This window comes from Galeopterus variegatus, unplaced genomic scaffold (genome assembly GCF_000696425.1).
Source record: "Galeopterus variegatus unplaced genomic scaffold, G_variegatus-3.0.2 Scaffold1603, whole genome shotgun sequence".
NCBI lineage: Eukaryota > Metazoa > Chordata > Mammalia > Dermoptera > Cynocephalidae > Galeopterus > Galeopterus variegatus.
The window spans coordinates 288262-303133 of NW_007727714.1; the positions used below are offsets into that span (position 1 = coordinate 288262).

At 43.6% G+C, this 14872-nt stretch overlaps 1 protein-coding gene across 1 annotated transcript in view; it reads left to right on the forward strand.

The window, feature by feature from the left end:
- Positions 1–14872, forward strand: part of LOC103594682 (disco-interacting protein 2 homolog C) — a gene marked incomplete at its 3' end in the record, with an annotated part of 128460 nt that overhangs the window by 35005 nt on the left and 78583 nt on the right. Inside the window, exon 3 of the mRNA XM_008577924.1 lies at positions 4537–4647. The remainder of the gene's footprint in view (positions 1–4536; positions 4648–14872) is intronic.

Genomic DNA, 14872 nt, shown 5'->3' on the forward strand with positions numbered 1-14872 from the left:
AGGATCCTTTCTTAATCATGTGCTGGACATGTTTGATTGAAGCTCAACAGAGATGCCTTGTTTGTGTGCTCTCTCCCTTTGATCTTGAGCTGGTTTTCACATGTAGGGGAATGAGAGAGGGCATTTGATGACGCGAGGGTGCATGGTGTGGATGGGGCAGGAACTTAGAAGGAGTGACTGTCTCCATTCCACTTGGACCTGGAGGCACCCAAGGAGGGCACAGCTGGAAAGGATAAGCTTGGAGGGACCAGAGTCCAGGTGAAGGAGCTTGGGGCTTTGTTCTTGATCAGCAGGATGCAGCGGAAAGACACTGTCAAGGACCTGCATGGACAGAGGTGGGAGATGGCCCTGGGCACTGAGAGGAGTTAGAAGCCGCCGATACAGTGTCAGATGGCACACAGCACTGAGCAGAGCAGAGCCACAGATTTCATTAAAACTGACAGTGAACTGCAGGGTGGGAAAGAGACAGGCCACAGGCAACTTGGTTGCTTCACATCGCAGTGCATTTGCAAGCCACGTGCAGAGGTTTGGTGGTCACAGGCTGAGCCCATGGGGGGCCGTGTGCCCTGCTTGCCTGGGCTGACCCTTTCCTTTGTGTACCTTGGAGCTCCCGCCTCTGTTTTATTTACGGCTTCATTATAGTTCTAGAGGAAAGATTAAAATCTCACTGATGTCATTGTCCTTGAAGTGTTCCAGCCTCTGTGTGAGCCTTGAAAAGTCACTGGTTCAGAACCATTTCCCGAGCCCATCCTGCAGGCCAGGAGCTGTGCTGGGCCCCGGCAGGAACCAGATGGAGGCCTCGACCTCGAGGCTCGTAGCTTGTCTGTCTCTGGCCAGGATCCAAGGAAACATACCTCGGTGTCAGATGACCTCGACAGCTCTGAGCTGCTCCGTTTCATTTCTGGACAACTACCTGAAATTGTAGCAGTTTCCATAGTTTCTTGACTTCAGGGGATGAGTCCAGAGGAGAAGTCCCCCAGGTCTGTCTCAGGGGCCGACAGTGTGCACGTGCTTGAGGATAGGGCACTTGAGGGCTCCACGATGGGGCCCTGTCGCAGGTGGAAAGATGATCACAAGTGGCTCCTAAGTCCCATGCACAAGCTGCCTGGCTCATACTTTACTGGTAAAACGACAGCAGCAACAGCACCCACATTGTGGTTTTTCATGTTGACAGATTAAAGGAGTCAGTAAACGTAGTTGCTTGGACCAGTGCTGTGAAGCATTAGCTATTGCTGATGTTTCTGTCTGAAGATGGGAAACTGAGCCCTGCAGGTAAAGGAACTTGCCAAGGTCATAGGCAGTAACTGGAGCTGGAGCAAGGTCTCCACTGCACTGTTCTCCCATCCATTCATGTGGGATCTGGGATGACTGGGTGCCTGGCTGCAGCCAGCACGTTAATGCTTGATAAACGTGTGGAAGAAGTAACTCACATGACAACGTGTTTGGGGATAGTCACCACCTCCCTGGGATGCCTTCCTTCCCAGTGACCACGTCGCCTCATGCGTCCTCAGCCTGTCTGCCGTGAGGCTTCTTGTCTTTCTGCAGTTCCCTGAGAAGTGGTTTTCTTTCATGGTTCTCCAACCTAAACGTAGTTACAAATGAGTGCCCTCAACAGTGACAGATGCTAAAGCATAAACGGTGTGTTTTAGCAAGACAGCACCTGTTCCTGCAGCAGCATTTGGGCTGCCCCTTGCAATGGACAGTGAGACACCCTCTCAGTTACCCTGGTCCTTTTGTGGGACAGGCTGAATCCTAATTGGGGGTGCATATTCAACAAATGGTTTTTTCTTTGCCAGAACGTGTCTTTATGCCACCACCAGTCTCAGCTGGAATGAGTCGACAGAAGTGAATGAATGGGACATGCGCTAGTACAGAACCAGCACTCTAGCTTCTCAAGATGTTGTGTCACTAGTGACCTGTTGAGCAGTGGCCTATGACTCTGCATAGCATTGCCCGTGGGTGCCAAGAAGAGGTCAAGGTACAGCGTAATCCCAGGAAGCATGTTTGAATGGATTAGGTCGGGAAAAGTACTGAGATAGAAAGCTGAATATTAAAAAAAAAAAAATCAGGCCACTGGTTAACTTTGGCCGCTTGAATGTGTATTCATCCCTCCTCCTCCCAAACTGCACCAAAGAAGTCAGTGCACATATAAAGGACCCGAGATGAGAGGCCAGTGGCAGGTGTTTGTAACATGTAAAGTAGAAGAATTAGTGGTACCTCGTTGAACAGTGCAGAGGAAGTCGATAGCTGAAGAAGCCATGAAAACCAGGGCACCAGCCAGCACAGAGCCAGAAGCAGGAACAGCGCCCGGGCACGGGGTGCCCCTCCCAGTGCTCCCACGCATGCTTATTCTCTCGGGAAGTGAAACCAGTGAGGTTCCAGATTTGGGGGTACCAGATTGTGCTAAAACCAGGAGATGCTAAACCAGAGCACACATGCTGAAGGGTGAAAGTAGCCCAGCCCCAGAGTGATGAGCTCGCCACACTCAGTCACAGGCAGGAGGCTGGGGGTCTCTTCTTGGATCTGGTGGTGCCCCGCCACAAGAAGAGAAAACCGGCTCACAGCTTCTGGGAATAAAGAAGAGACGGCAAAAGTTGACACAGGAGAAAAGACAGATATTACATACAGATTGAAGCATCAGCATGGCACGCCGCTTCTCAACAGCAGTGGAAGTAAAAGCAGTGAATGGAAGTAGTTTGCACTGAGAATTCCCATCCAGGCAAAAGGCCCAGTCACATTAGGGGAGAAAGGAAAACTTGTTTCTTGTTCGTCCTTTCTGAAGAAGCTACTCGAGGTACTCCTTTAAACAGGAGGGTGAAGTCAGAAGGAGCACATTGCAGGATGTAGAAACAAACGACCCACATGAGGAAGCAGATGCGACTAGGGATGACAGGAACCCCACGTGACAGTCATGCAGCAGGTCTGGGGGCTGATGTTAGAGCAGGGGGTGGGGGGTCTCCAAGAGAACTTTGAGGAAAAGGAAGATTGAACTAGAAATTATCACCAGGTTGTTAGTATTTGACCATGGGGGAGAGAAAGTTTTTCATTTCTGTTGGGGTATTTTGAGAGGATTAGCAATAGTACATTGACAGCCAAGGTAATGAAGAAAATGCAGGTATTAACTTCAGGATCATCAAGCCCTGCAGGATGGGAAGGTATTCGTAGCCTACTGCTGAGCCTGCAGAAAACAGTCTGCACGCAACCTGACAGTGGAGCTGGGGAGGACCAGGGTGTGGTGAGGGAGGAGCCGTGTGTGGGCTATGGGCACAACTGAAGAGCAGGGTTGTGAGTCCATTTCATAAACACGGATGTGCACGCTGGCCACCTGCTGTTTCTGTATGAGACAGAGTGCTCTGAGATTTCATAAACTGTGTGTCTGGTAAAAAGGATAACTCGTAGACTGTAACTGGAAGAGGTTGGTAGCTGCAAACCGTTTGGTCATCAAGAACTTTTAATTAGTGATTTTAGTGTTTTTGCTGAATGAAGAGCTTAGAGAACCTAAGCTGCCGTTCTCATAATTCCGATACAGTTGTCCTAGTATAGGGACCCACAAACATTCCATCAAAAACCAAGGTGCAGAAATCACCAGAATAGGAGGAATGGTGAATCCACACAAGAGATCGTTAACTCTCATGGGAGCTCATCAATGAAAACTAGGCACTAAACATTTTTTTGTTAACTTCAAATTTTTATGTCTGGTTTACTTTCAATCACGTATCACTAGTCCTTTTCTGAAGGAGCAACAGTTAATGGTTAATGCTGAGAGTCACAGGATGTCTTTGTTTCTGAACCATCTCGGTTACGTCTTTCCCACAGCACTTACTTCCACCTGGGTGGTGTCCTCGCCTCTCTGATTCTGAGTATGACAGGCACTGTGACTGGCAGATTTGGGTCAGCCTTTCGACTGATACCCACTGAATCATTTTTGTCTGACCATGTTAACATTTTTGGTGTTTCATCAAAGCCATACTGAAATACAACTTGTTAAAATACTTAGCTTTGAATGGAGTAAGGGTTCAGAGAGTTAGAAATTCGGAGTGAATTAAGCTGGGAGTTTATGCTTCATACTGTTACCTGCGTTATGTTGTTAAAACACCCTGTAAGAGTTGTTTTAAAGTCAACTTTAACTTAGTGATGAGTGTAATTTTAAATTTTCTCAATTTTATATGGCCCCTTCTGTATATTTATGACATGAAAAGGATCGTGGTTTGACTCTGTGACTGGGGCTCCACTGTTCTTACCCTGATGCTAAGGAATTCGATGACTGCTTGTGGCCTGGTCATGACTTGCTCCAAGACATAGTGGTCATTAGTGACATGAGGGAGCATGTGGAATTCCTGAAGGCCGCAGCATCAGGCAGGATCAGCCTCCCACACTCAGCCCAGCCTAGACTGCTTCCCACCTTCCTGTGCCAGGGCTGTGACATAGGTGGCTCCAGCTTTGCTGTGGGAGTGCAGAGAGTCAGGGCTCCACGCGTTTCTAACCTGGCTGTCCAGTCAAGCCTCACCTCACTCTGCTGTTTTCCCTTAAATCCAGGGGTGGATCAAGCACTGCCTCAGGAGCGCCGGGCTCCCGTCACTCCCTCCTCCTCCTCTCGCTACCACCGCCGGCGGTCCTCAGGGTCCCGCGATGAGCGCTATCGGTCAGGTAAGGTGCACGGTGAATCTGGACTTTGCACAGGTGAAGATGTCCTACCTTAGGCACATATTTACCCTAGGGGAGACACTGACATTCAGTGAGTAGGAGCTCTTTGCACGTTCCAAAGCCCGAGTTGTCCACTGTGTGGAATTTCATAGTTATTCTAAAAGCAGCAATCTCTCAGAGTCAGATTTTACTCATTTTTTTTAGGTGTCAATATTAAACAACTTGGTTTTACTTTTTTTATAGTCCTGTTTGCTAATATAATTTTTTTCTTTTTTAACAGTGATTTCTGTTTAAGTTTTCGAAAAAGAAATAAAATCTTTAACCTTTCTTTTGCTCCACATTTATTTTTTCTGTGTGTTTTTCAATGCCAGCCGTAAGAATGCTTCTTGGTAATTCAGGGTTATTGCAGCCGTCACGTGGGCTCAGCTGGCTTAAATTTCTTTCATTAATTTAGCAACAGAAAATTTAAAATGCAATTAACATTTTCATACTTTTTGAGAAATTTTTTCCAACATCTAGGTTAAAACTGCTTTTTCCTGCTTCCCCAGCTACAGTTTTGAATGGAAATTGCCCATAAGCTTTGTTTAGTTGTTACTGGGTGGTGTTGCTGTTGTTGACCTGAATCACACTTTGTTTTCCCCAAAGCCCCCTTCACATGCATTCTCTCATTTCAGTTTTGTAATAAGCAGGTGAAGTAGTTATTGCTTCATGTGGCAAAAGAGGAGACTGAGGCTAAGAGATGAAGCCACTCACCTGTTCACAGCAGTGGTGGGTGAATCGTGTCTGATGTGTCTGTCCGCTGATCGAGGCTCCGTGTTATCCACCCCCCACATCCTTCTGCGCAGCTACCGGCCTGGCTTCCTGCTCTGTTCTGCTTTCTAGAAGGGAAGAAGGAGACACAGAGACTGTGGCATCAGGAGGCATCACCTGTGCATACGAGGATGGTTTTGAGGACCGTCAGAACTTGTCCCGCTCTGCCTCGGCAGCTCCCGCAGGCCTCTGATGCCTGGGAGAATGTGTGGGGAAGGGATAGAGGAGGGATTTTGATCCCAGATCCGACCTCTCATTTCAGAGCTGTTTCAACACCCAGCACATACCGAGAGTCCCTTCCTCATGTAGGTGTCTCAGAGTCCCCTTTTGAATCATCGGAGGGGAACAGCAAGCTCCTAAATCCACCTGCCCCGACGCTGATACACCAATGTTTTATTTATGGACACACACACACAGACTCGTGTTTACTGCCACTGGCTGCTTCAGTCTCACAATTTCCATTTTATAGATGAGAAAATTGGAATTCAGGGAGGTTACAGAGTTGCTAATGCTCATGCAGGGAGCAGCTCATCAAAACAGGACACAGACCTGGCTTTGTCTGGCCTGTAGTCTGACTTCTCACCACATGGGAGATCCTATCTTGTGTCAGTTTCTAACCTAACTTTCTGTATAAGTATGTTTTTACATTTAGACGGAGATTTTATCACAACATTCTGTTTTCTACGTTGTATATCTCTCCTCGCAATGCTGAGGAGGAGGTGGGGTTGATGTGTTCACATGGCCTTTGGCGTGTGCTGTCTCTCCAGTCCCCTGGTTATTCCAGGAGACAGTCACCACAGGTGGTGGTGGTGGTCTCACATTTTTCTTTACAAATGAAAGTCTGCGAGAGGCTAGCCCAGCAGGAAGTGGTGGTCTCCTGGTTCAGGCAGGCCTTCGTTCACCTGCACACATCTTCCTACTTCTCTAAAGGCAGGAGGACATGGGGAAGAAGCCACTGTGGATAGAGGGATGGTGGGAACTGGAGGAGCCTCTGAGGGCCTGTCCCCAGAAAGAAATTGAGGTTCCTCAAGCTCTGGTCAGGTCCAGATGGTTCTCAGGTGAAACAAATGCTGCAGCTCACGTTGGTCTCTTCAGGGAGAACCCCGGGCTTGGAGGCAACAGCTGGACATCCCCTTCTTCAGATGAGGTGGGGTTGCAAGCTTCTCTGTCCCGTGTCCTCTGTTCCTCCTGGTCTCTTCTGGCCGGCTCTGCCCAGTCATGGGAACAGGCCCTTTGATGGGGCTGAGTGGCTGGCTCTCTGCCCAGCCTCAACTGTGGGTGCTGTCTCTGCCCACATCCCCAGGCCTGCATGGGGCCTCGACTCCATTTGAGCCAGGTGGTCCCAGGGGGGTTGTGGAAACATGCTTCAGGGGCCTGCTCTGTAACAGATCATGTCAGGAGCTAGAAAGCAGCAGGCAAAATGAGGACAGCCACCCTTGAGAAGGGCTGAGGCAGGAGCTAGGTGAGCTGCAGCCCGAGCCGCAGTGGCCAATCTTGTAAACCACGTGTGAGATCACAACACTCCTCCCTAGCATGTTCCAAAAGCTCCCATCTCACTCAGAGCAAGAGTCAGTCCTCATAATGACCACAGTGGATGCAGCTGGCATCTCTCTGCCTCCACAAAGTTGTCTACTCGCCCTTCTTGACACCACACCAGCTTTCTGGGGCTCCTCGAGCCCACAGGGGCTATTCTTCACCTTCACCAGGTCTTTCTTTGCCCAAGTGTCACTATTCTGTGAGGCATTCTCTGACCACTTGTCTACTCGCCCTTCTTGACACCACACCAGCTTTCTGGGGCTCCTCGAGCCCACAGGGGCTGTTCTTCACCTTCACCAGGTCTTTCTTTGCCCAAGTGTCACTATTCTGTGAGGCATTCTCTGACCACTGATTAAGATGTGAAATATTTTACCACCTCAAGCATAATCCATCCCTTTCTTGTCCCAATTCACTGTCTCCACTGCAGTTGCCCTCACCTGATATTCTGTCAGTCTGTCCATGTATCTTTCCATCCTTCCATCTCTCTGCCCGCCTACCTACCTGTCAATCATCCACCTACCTATATATGTATCTTTCCATCCTTCCATCTCTCTGCCCGCCTACCTACCTGTCAATCATCCACCTACCCGTCAATCATCCACCTACCCATACTGTTCATCCATATGTTCATCTAACATCTGTCATCCATTGGTCTGTCATCTACCCATCACCTATAAACCTATCGTCTATCTGTCCATCCATCAACCATCTACCTACCTCTCAGTTATCTATTTATCTGTCTACCTATACTATCCATCCATCTGCTCATCTAATATCTATCATTTATCATCCATATGTCTATCATCTAACCGTCATCTGTCAAGTTATTGCCTATCCATCCATCCGTCAGTCATCTACCTACCTACCTGTCATCTTCTCCCGTAAGAACATGAAGTCTGCAAAGGCAAGGCTCTTTGTTTTGTTCATTCACATGTGCCAAGCACCTGAAATGTTGCCTGGCTTCTGGTTTTTGAAGGAAGGAAGATAAGGGAGCTTAACACATTTGGGGAAGGGTAAGAAATTCGGTTGGAGGGACCAGATTGTAAAGTATCTTGTGCACCATGCTTGGGAATTTGGACTTTATCCTGAAGATGCCACTTGAATATTTGGGCCAAGGCATGATAGGAGCCAATATGGGGCTTGAAGGTTACTTCAGTAGCCTGTGAGCATGGATTAGAAGTGGAAGAATCTGAAAGATCCTGAATGCCTGAGGTTGACGTACATTTAGGAGATACAAGTCAGTCGCAGTGAGATTAGGGATATGTTTAAAGATAATAGCAGTAGGACCTGAAGGCTGAGTTAACACAGTGTCGTGAGAGAGGGATCAAGGATGAGTCTCACCTGTATACGCTACACACCCGCGTAGATGGTGACCTCCAATTCTGCACCTACTTCTGTGCCTTTAGGGAATTGAGGTTCCTATTGTAGGTTAAAGAGGACAGTTACCTCAGCCGTCCCTTACTCTGCCCAGCATGCTGTGAGGAGTGGTATGCACAGTCCTTGAAGTATCACATAACAGAAAACACTCATTCCTGCATACTGCTTTAATTTTTAACATTTCGGTACTCTTCTCTATTTTGAGTAAATAATGATAGATTCGCATGTGGAACAAACGCGTCCTCATGACCTTCCTACATGCGTGTGCAGTCTCAGCTAGGGCTTTTGTTTTCTACAACCGACAAGAGGCCATCAGTAGAGTACAGTGGCGACCCTCCAGGACAGCAGAGGGGCATGTGGGTCATGACCTGTGGGTCACTCAGTGGTCTCACTTGGCACCTACATTCTGCTATTTCTTGCTGTTACAAGAATCTAGTCACATATTTCCTTAATTTAGATATTTTACTGATAAGTTAATTTTCTCTTAGAATACATGCTCATACATCATTTTAAAAATGAGGTGTAGTATATGAGGAATTTATTTTACACTTTTGTCAGTGTACACAGTTCAAAACTTTCTGGTTTTTTTCCTCCGGAGCCAATATGGAAAATTTAAGACATTTACAAGAAAAAGGTGGTGGCTTCTCAGGAAATCAGACGCGCTGGGACTCTCTGTCCACTTAACTCACAGTGGAGCGACTCTGGTTGTTCAGTGACCAAATTATGTCAGCCAAGAAGTAATTGTATTATTTCTTAGGTAACTGACCTAGTTAGCAATCAGTCTAGTCAGCCAGATAGTCTCAAATTTAATCTCTCTCAGCTACATTTTTCCATTTCATTTCTAAACCCAAGACCTTACCTCATCATGAACTCTGACAAGGACTCTTTATGACAGTGTGCGCCTCTCTTCCTCTTAAACAACTTTCTTTTGGAACTTAAATTGATTTGGAAAGCATATTAATGAATGAACAGGCACTTCCTGAGCACTTAGAGTATATCATACTCCATATTAGGCACTTCATTACTTTACCTGATAAAGTCTAACCTGGAGCTTAAATTCAAGCTATTTTTCCCCAACAAAAAACCCTAGACAAGAAAATCTCGAGCTCTGTGTCTTACTCATTCTAGCCAGGACTGAGGACAGTGAGGAAGAACATCAAAGCTAGTACTCAGCCTGCTGTTTCCAGCATGGTCAGAACGCTTGTTTCCTTTTTATGAACCTGGACGTAGTTTTGAAAACCAAGTCTTGTGCTCTGTTTGCATGTGCGGACAGCAGCACCTGTCTCCTCGGCCACCAGGGCCCTGAGCTCAGCTTTGCTGTCCTTCGCAGGAGAAGACGAAGGGCCATGTTCTTCTGGGACAGCAACCCCGGGGGTCTCAACACTTTCGGGGATGTCTATGAGATCAAACTATTTCTAGGATAACACTGTCATGTTTGCCTTTTTAAAAGCTCTGTTCTTTCATGAACATACCGTGGATTTTCCAGAGGCGGCAGTGATGTTAATGTTCTGACAGCTAGTGGTTCTGTGATTGTGAAGTCTTGTGTTTTAAAAGGTTTTTCTGTAACATAGCAAATATAAAAATATTAACTCTATTAACAAAAGCTATTTAAGGTTTTCAGCAAGTTTTAGGAGTTTAAAGTGTTCTTTGGGCCAAAGAGTTTGAGAATCATTGTGAGGATATTTTTTTTTATTTTTAAAGCATCATTTTTTAGAAAAGTTGAGAGGTAATGAACTAGAAATTTCTGCATCTGAACCCATCCCTTGAGCTGATTTTATGCTGATGCTAGAGTTTAAAGTTTGAATTACAGTGATGTTCTGTTTCTGGGTATAGACTTGTATCCTAATATTCATTCCTTCAACAACATGCAGACAGGTTAGTGTTTTGAGCAGCCTGATGCTTTGTAGGTGAAACAGAAGTATTGTCCTTGCTGTCAGACAGTTATCCCATAATAAGTTTTTTTAATGCTGAAGTTTAATTTTCTAGATTGAGAAGGTTTATCTTTCTTGTGTTTACTTGGATTTACTGATTTTAATGAGATTCCTACTCTGTGACCTGTGTTCTCTGAAGAACTCAATTTTTTTCACTATTGATTCTAAAATAAATTGTGTAACTTCCTTATTTACATTAGAATATGATGGCTAGGAGAGAAGAATGCACATGGTGCAGCTGAATTAGACTGCATACTGAACCTAATATTCCCAATGAAGGTGGCAGGTTCTGTCCGTAGAGAGCTGCTCTATTCAATATGGTAGCTGGCAGCCACACTGGACCTTTTAAATTTTAATTAGTTGAGATTAAACAAAATGTAAAATTCTGTTTTCTGTTTCACCAGTTACGTTTTAAGGTGAGTGGCTACCATACTAGACAGTGCAGATGTGAACATTGCCCCCTTCCGGGTAGCAGGTATATTTCACAGGCTGCTCTGGGCCAGGTTGTGGAAGGGTGGGGCAAAGGCAGAGTGCAAAGGTCTGTTTGTCCAACACCAAAGAAAATGGATTTAATCTCAACATCTGCACCTAGTCATTTCAACATAGGGAGTTTTAGAAATATCAGTGTAGCAGAAGTCTATAAGATAGCTTTGTTGGATTGGGTTGGGTTACTGGCTGAAAGCAGGAACAGGTTAAGAGGCTGTTGTATTTTAGGTGAAGAAAAGGGTGGATAAATTTGTGGGATGCAGTGAAAATGGTGCTTAGAAGGAAATTTGTGGTCTAAAATGTTAATATTATGTAAGAAGAGATCCTAGAAACTGAAGAAATAACCATTAACTTAAGATGTTAGAAAAGAAAAATTAGATCTACAGAAAGGAGAAAATAATAAAGAGAATAAAATGAAATAGAGGATAGATTGACGTCTGGTGTCCAGTCCAGCATGTAAGGAGCATGGAGGTTATCGTGCTTGTCCTCACGAGAAAAACACTGAACAGACTGAAAATCAGCAGTTCTTCCTAGATCCATAAAAGCATTGAGGTCATAGGGCAAACTGTTGCCCTGAAATTAGAGATGGAGGGTGTGAGCAGAAAGATGGAAAGCCTAAGAAAGAATCAAAGGCAATGCTAGAAATGAAAGCACTGCAGCAGAAATGGAGGATGACTTCCAGGGGCCATCAGTAGACTGGACACAGCAGGTCAGAAATCCAGATCTACACAAGGAAAGGAAGAGGGTCAGAGAGGGGGTAAATGAGGATAAAATATCATTCTTTAATTCTTAATTGACCTAATGGATCAACATTTGTTCAAAGAAGTAGTAAGATCAGTATAGGAGGTGAGAGCAGCTTGTGGATCAATGCGGTGAATGACGGCGTGTTGTAAGGGACAAGGAGGAAATTTGGAGGACACTGTTTAAAGCACTTGTGCTGTTGTGAGGTGGTGTGGTGTGACTTGAAAGTGGACTCAGTTTAGTTATAAATGCATACGGCATCCTCAAAGACAACCACTAAAAAAAGTTTAAAAATGAAGGTAGATATGGTAAGGTAAGAGAAAAAAAATGGCATCATATAAAATGTTCCATTAAAACCAGAAAAGGCAAAAAGAATGGATGCCAGTAAAAAAAAAAGAAACGAAGAACCATGGCAGCAAACAAAAAGCAGAAACAAATATGTAGATAGTAATTCAAATACTAATAACCACCTTAAATTTTAGTGACCTAAATATGCCAACTAAAAGACAGACTTTCGGAGTAGATAAAAAACATGACCAACTCTGTGTTGTCTGTAAGAATCCTGCTTTTCATATACAGCCACAGATAAAGTGAAGGGATGGAGACAGTTGCCCCTGTAACCCCAATCAAAGGAAAGCAGGAGTAGCTCTATTAATTTCAGACAGAGCAGACTTCAGAACAGGGAAAGTTATCAGGAATCAAGAGGGGCAATGCGTAATGTAAAGGGGTCATTTCTCCAAGATGTAACAATCCTGATGTGTATGCACCCAACAACAAAGCATCAAAATACAGAGACAAGAACCGATGAAATAGCAATGAGAAATAGACCACTGTTGCAGTGGGAGATTTTGACATCTTTCATCAGTAACTGACAGACCTAAGAGCAGAAAATCAGTAAGGATGTAGTTGATCTGAGCAGCACCATCCTTCAACTGGATTTAATTGACGTATGTAGGGAACCTCATCCATCAACAGCAGTATACACATTGTTCTCAGGTTCACACAGAACATTCACTAAGATAGACCACATTCTGGGTCAAGAAACACATCTTAATTTTAAATCTTAAATTTAAAGTAATAAGAAATACAGTACACTCTCAGACCACAAAGGAATTAAACTAGAAATCAATAAAAGAAACTTAGTTGCAAAACACCCAAATATTTGGAGCATAAACAACACATTTCTAAATAACACATGAATCAAAGAAGAAGTCTCAACAGAAATTGAAAATATTTTTAACTAAGAGAAAATGAAAATACAAGTACTCAAAATTTGTTGAAGTAAGAGGGATGCTTAGGGAGAAGCATAGCATTTGGTGCATTTATTAGAAAAGAAGATCTAAAATCAGTCATCTAAACTTTGATCTTAAGAAACTAGGAAGAGCAAATAAATCTAAAGGAAGAAGAAAAGAAATAAAGGTTAGAGCAAAAATTAATGAAACTGAAAACAGGAAATTAGTAGAGAAAAAAGTTGGATATTTCAAAGAGTCTAATAAAATGAATAAGCTTCTAGCTAGGTTAATTAAGAAAAAAATAGGGAAGACACAGTTACTAATACCAGAAATGAAAGAGAACCATTACTACTGATTTTATGGATCCTAAAAAGTTAATAAAGAAATATTATGGACAACTCTATGCCCATAAATTTGATAACCTAGATGAAATGGACCAATTTCTTGAAAGACCCAATCTGCTAAAACTCACACAAGAAAAATAGACAATCTAATAGGCCTATATCTACTAAAGAAATTGAATTAATAATTAATAGCCTTCCAAAACAGAAAGCACCAGGTCCAGATGGGTTCACTGCTGGATTCTACCAGACATCTAAAGAAGTTATGCCAATTACCTACAATCTCTATCAGAAGATGGAAGCAGAAGGATACTTTCTAACTCATTCTAGGAGGCCATCATTACCCTAATACCAAAACCAGACAGACATTATAAGAAAACTACAGACCAGTATCTCTCATGAACATACATGCAGAAATCCTCAAAATATTAGCAAATTGAATGCCACAGTGTATAAAAAGAATTATATACTGTGACCAAGTGGGATTTATTCCACATATACAAGTCATTTGAAAATCAATTAATTAACGGTTATTAGTTAATTAACATTTGAAAATCAATGTAAGCCATCACATCAACAGGCTAAAGAAAAAAATCACACAATCACATCAATAGATGCAGAAAAAGAATTCAACAAAATCCAGCATTTCTGATGAAAACTCTCAGCAAACTGGGAATATAGGGGACCTTCCTCAATCTGATGAACATCTACAACAAACCTACAGCTAACATCATACTTAATGGTTTCTCACTAAGATCAGGAACAAGGCAAGGATATTACCTCTCACTACTCCTATTGAGCATCTTACTGGAAGTCCTAGCTAAAGCAATAAGATGAGAAAAGGAAATAAAAGGTATACAGGTTGGGAAGGAAGAAATGTGACTGAATTATCTATGTAGAAAATCATAATAAAAAAAACCCTCCTGGAATTAGTATGTAATGATACAAGGTTAATATACAAAAGTAAATTGCTTTTTTATGTACTAGCAATGAACCATTGGAATTTGAAATTAAAAGCATAATGTCAGTTACATTAGCATCCAAAAAATGAAGTATTTAAGTATAGTGGCGCAGTCCACGCCATAGCAGGATCCTAAAGTTGTCAGCTTGGGCTGCCCTCTCCTAGCTGGCAGGGCCACAGCTACGAGCACTTGCTGCAATCAGAAAGGCTGCCTGCCTCGGCTTTGTGGCTTTTGCCTTCTCTTTCAATATTTTGGTTAGCGTGGCAGTTCTCTGAATTCCCAAAAGATTATAAAAATAACACAAATAATTATGCAGTCATTGAACTAAACATTCCCACAGAGGATCCAAGTAAATTGGAGAATTTAAAATTATCCCCTTATGATAAATTGACCACCCAACATATGTTCCAAAAGCACTGCTCATGACTAAATATGAGCTGCAGCCTAATGTAAGTTGGCAAACATCATTTACTGGAGGTTATATTAATGGCAAGAGAGTGGTTGTCGTTAATGAGAAATTATATGCTTGGGACAAATTAAGTACATGGAAACGAAACTGTAGAACCTCCTTTACTTGGTGGTGTCCAGTTTTAAATAAATCATTAAGAATCAGGTGTTGGGATAAAAATATGTGCTGTAAAATTATTAAACCTGCAAAATTAGATCTTAGAAAAATAAGAGAGTACACCTAGTTTTGTGAGGGAGGGTGCTGTGTGCAAGGACACTTTAACATTTAGATCAAGATTATAGGGCCACAACAAATGCATAACCTCAAAATGTGCATGATAGGGCCGGCCCGGTGGCACACTGCT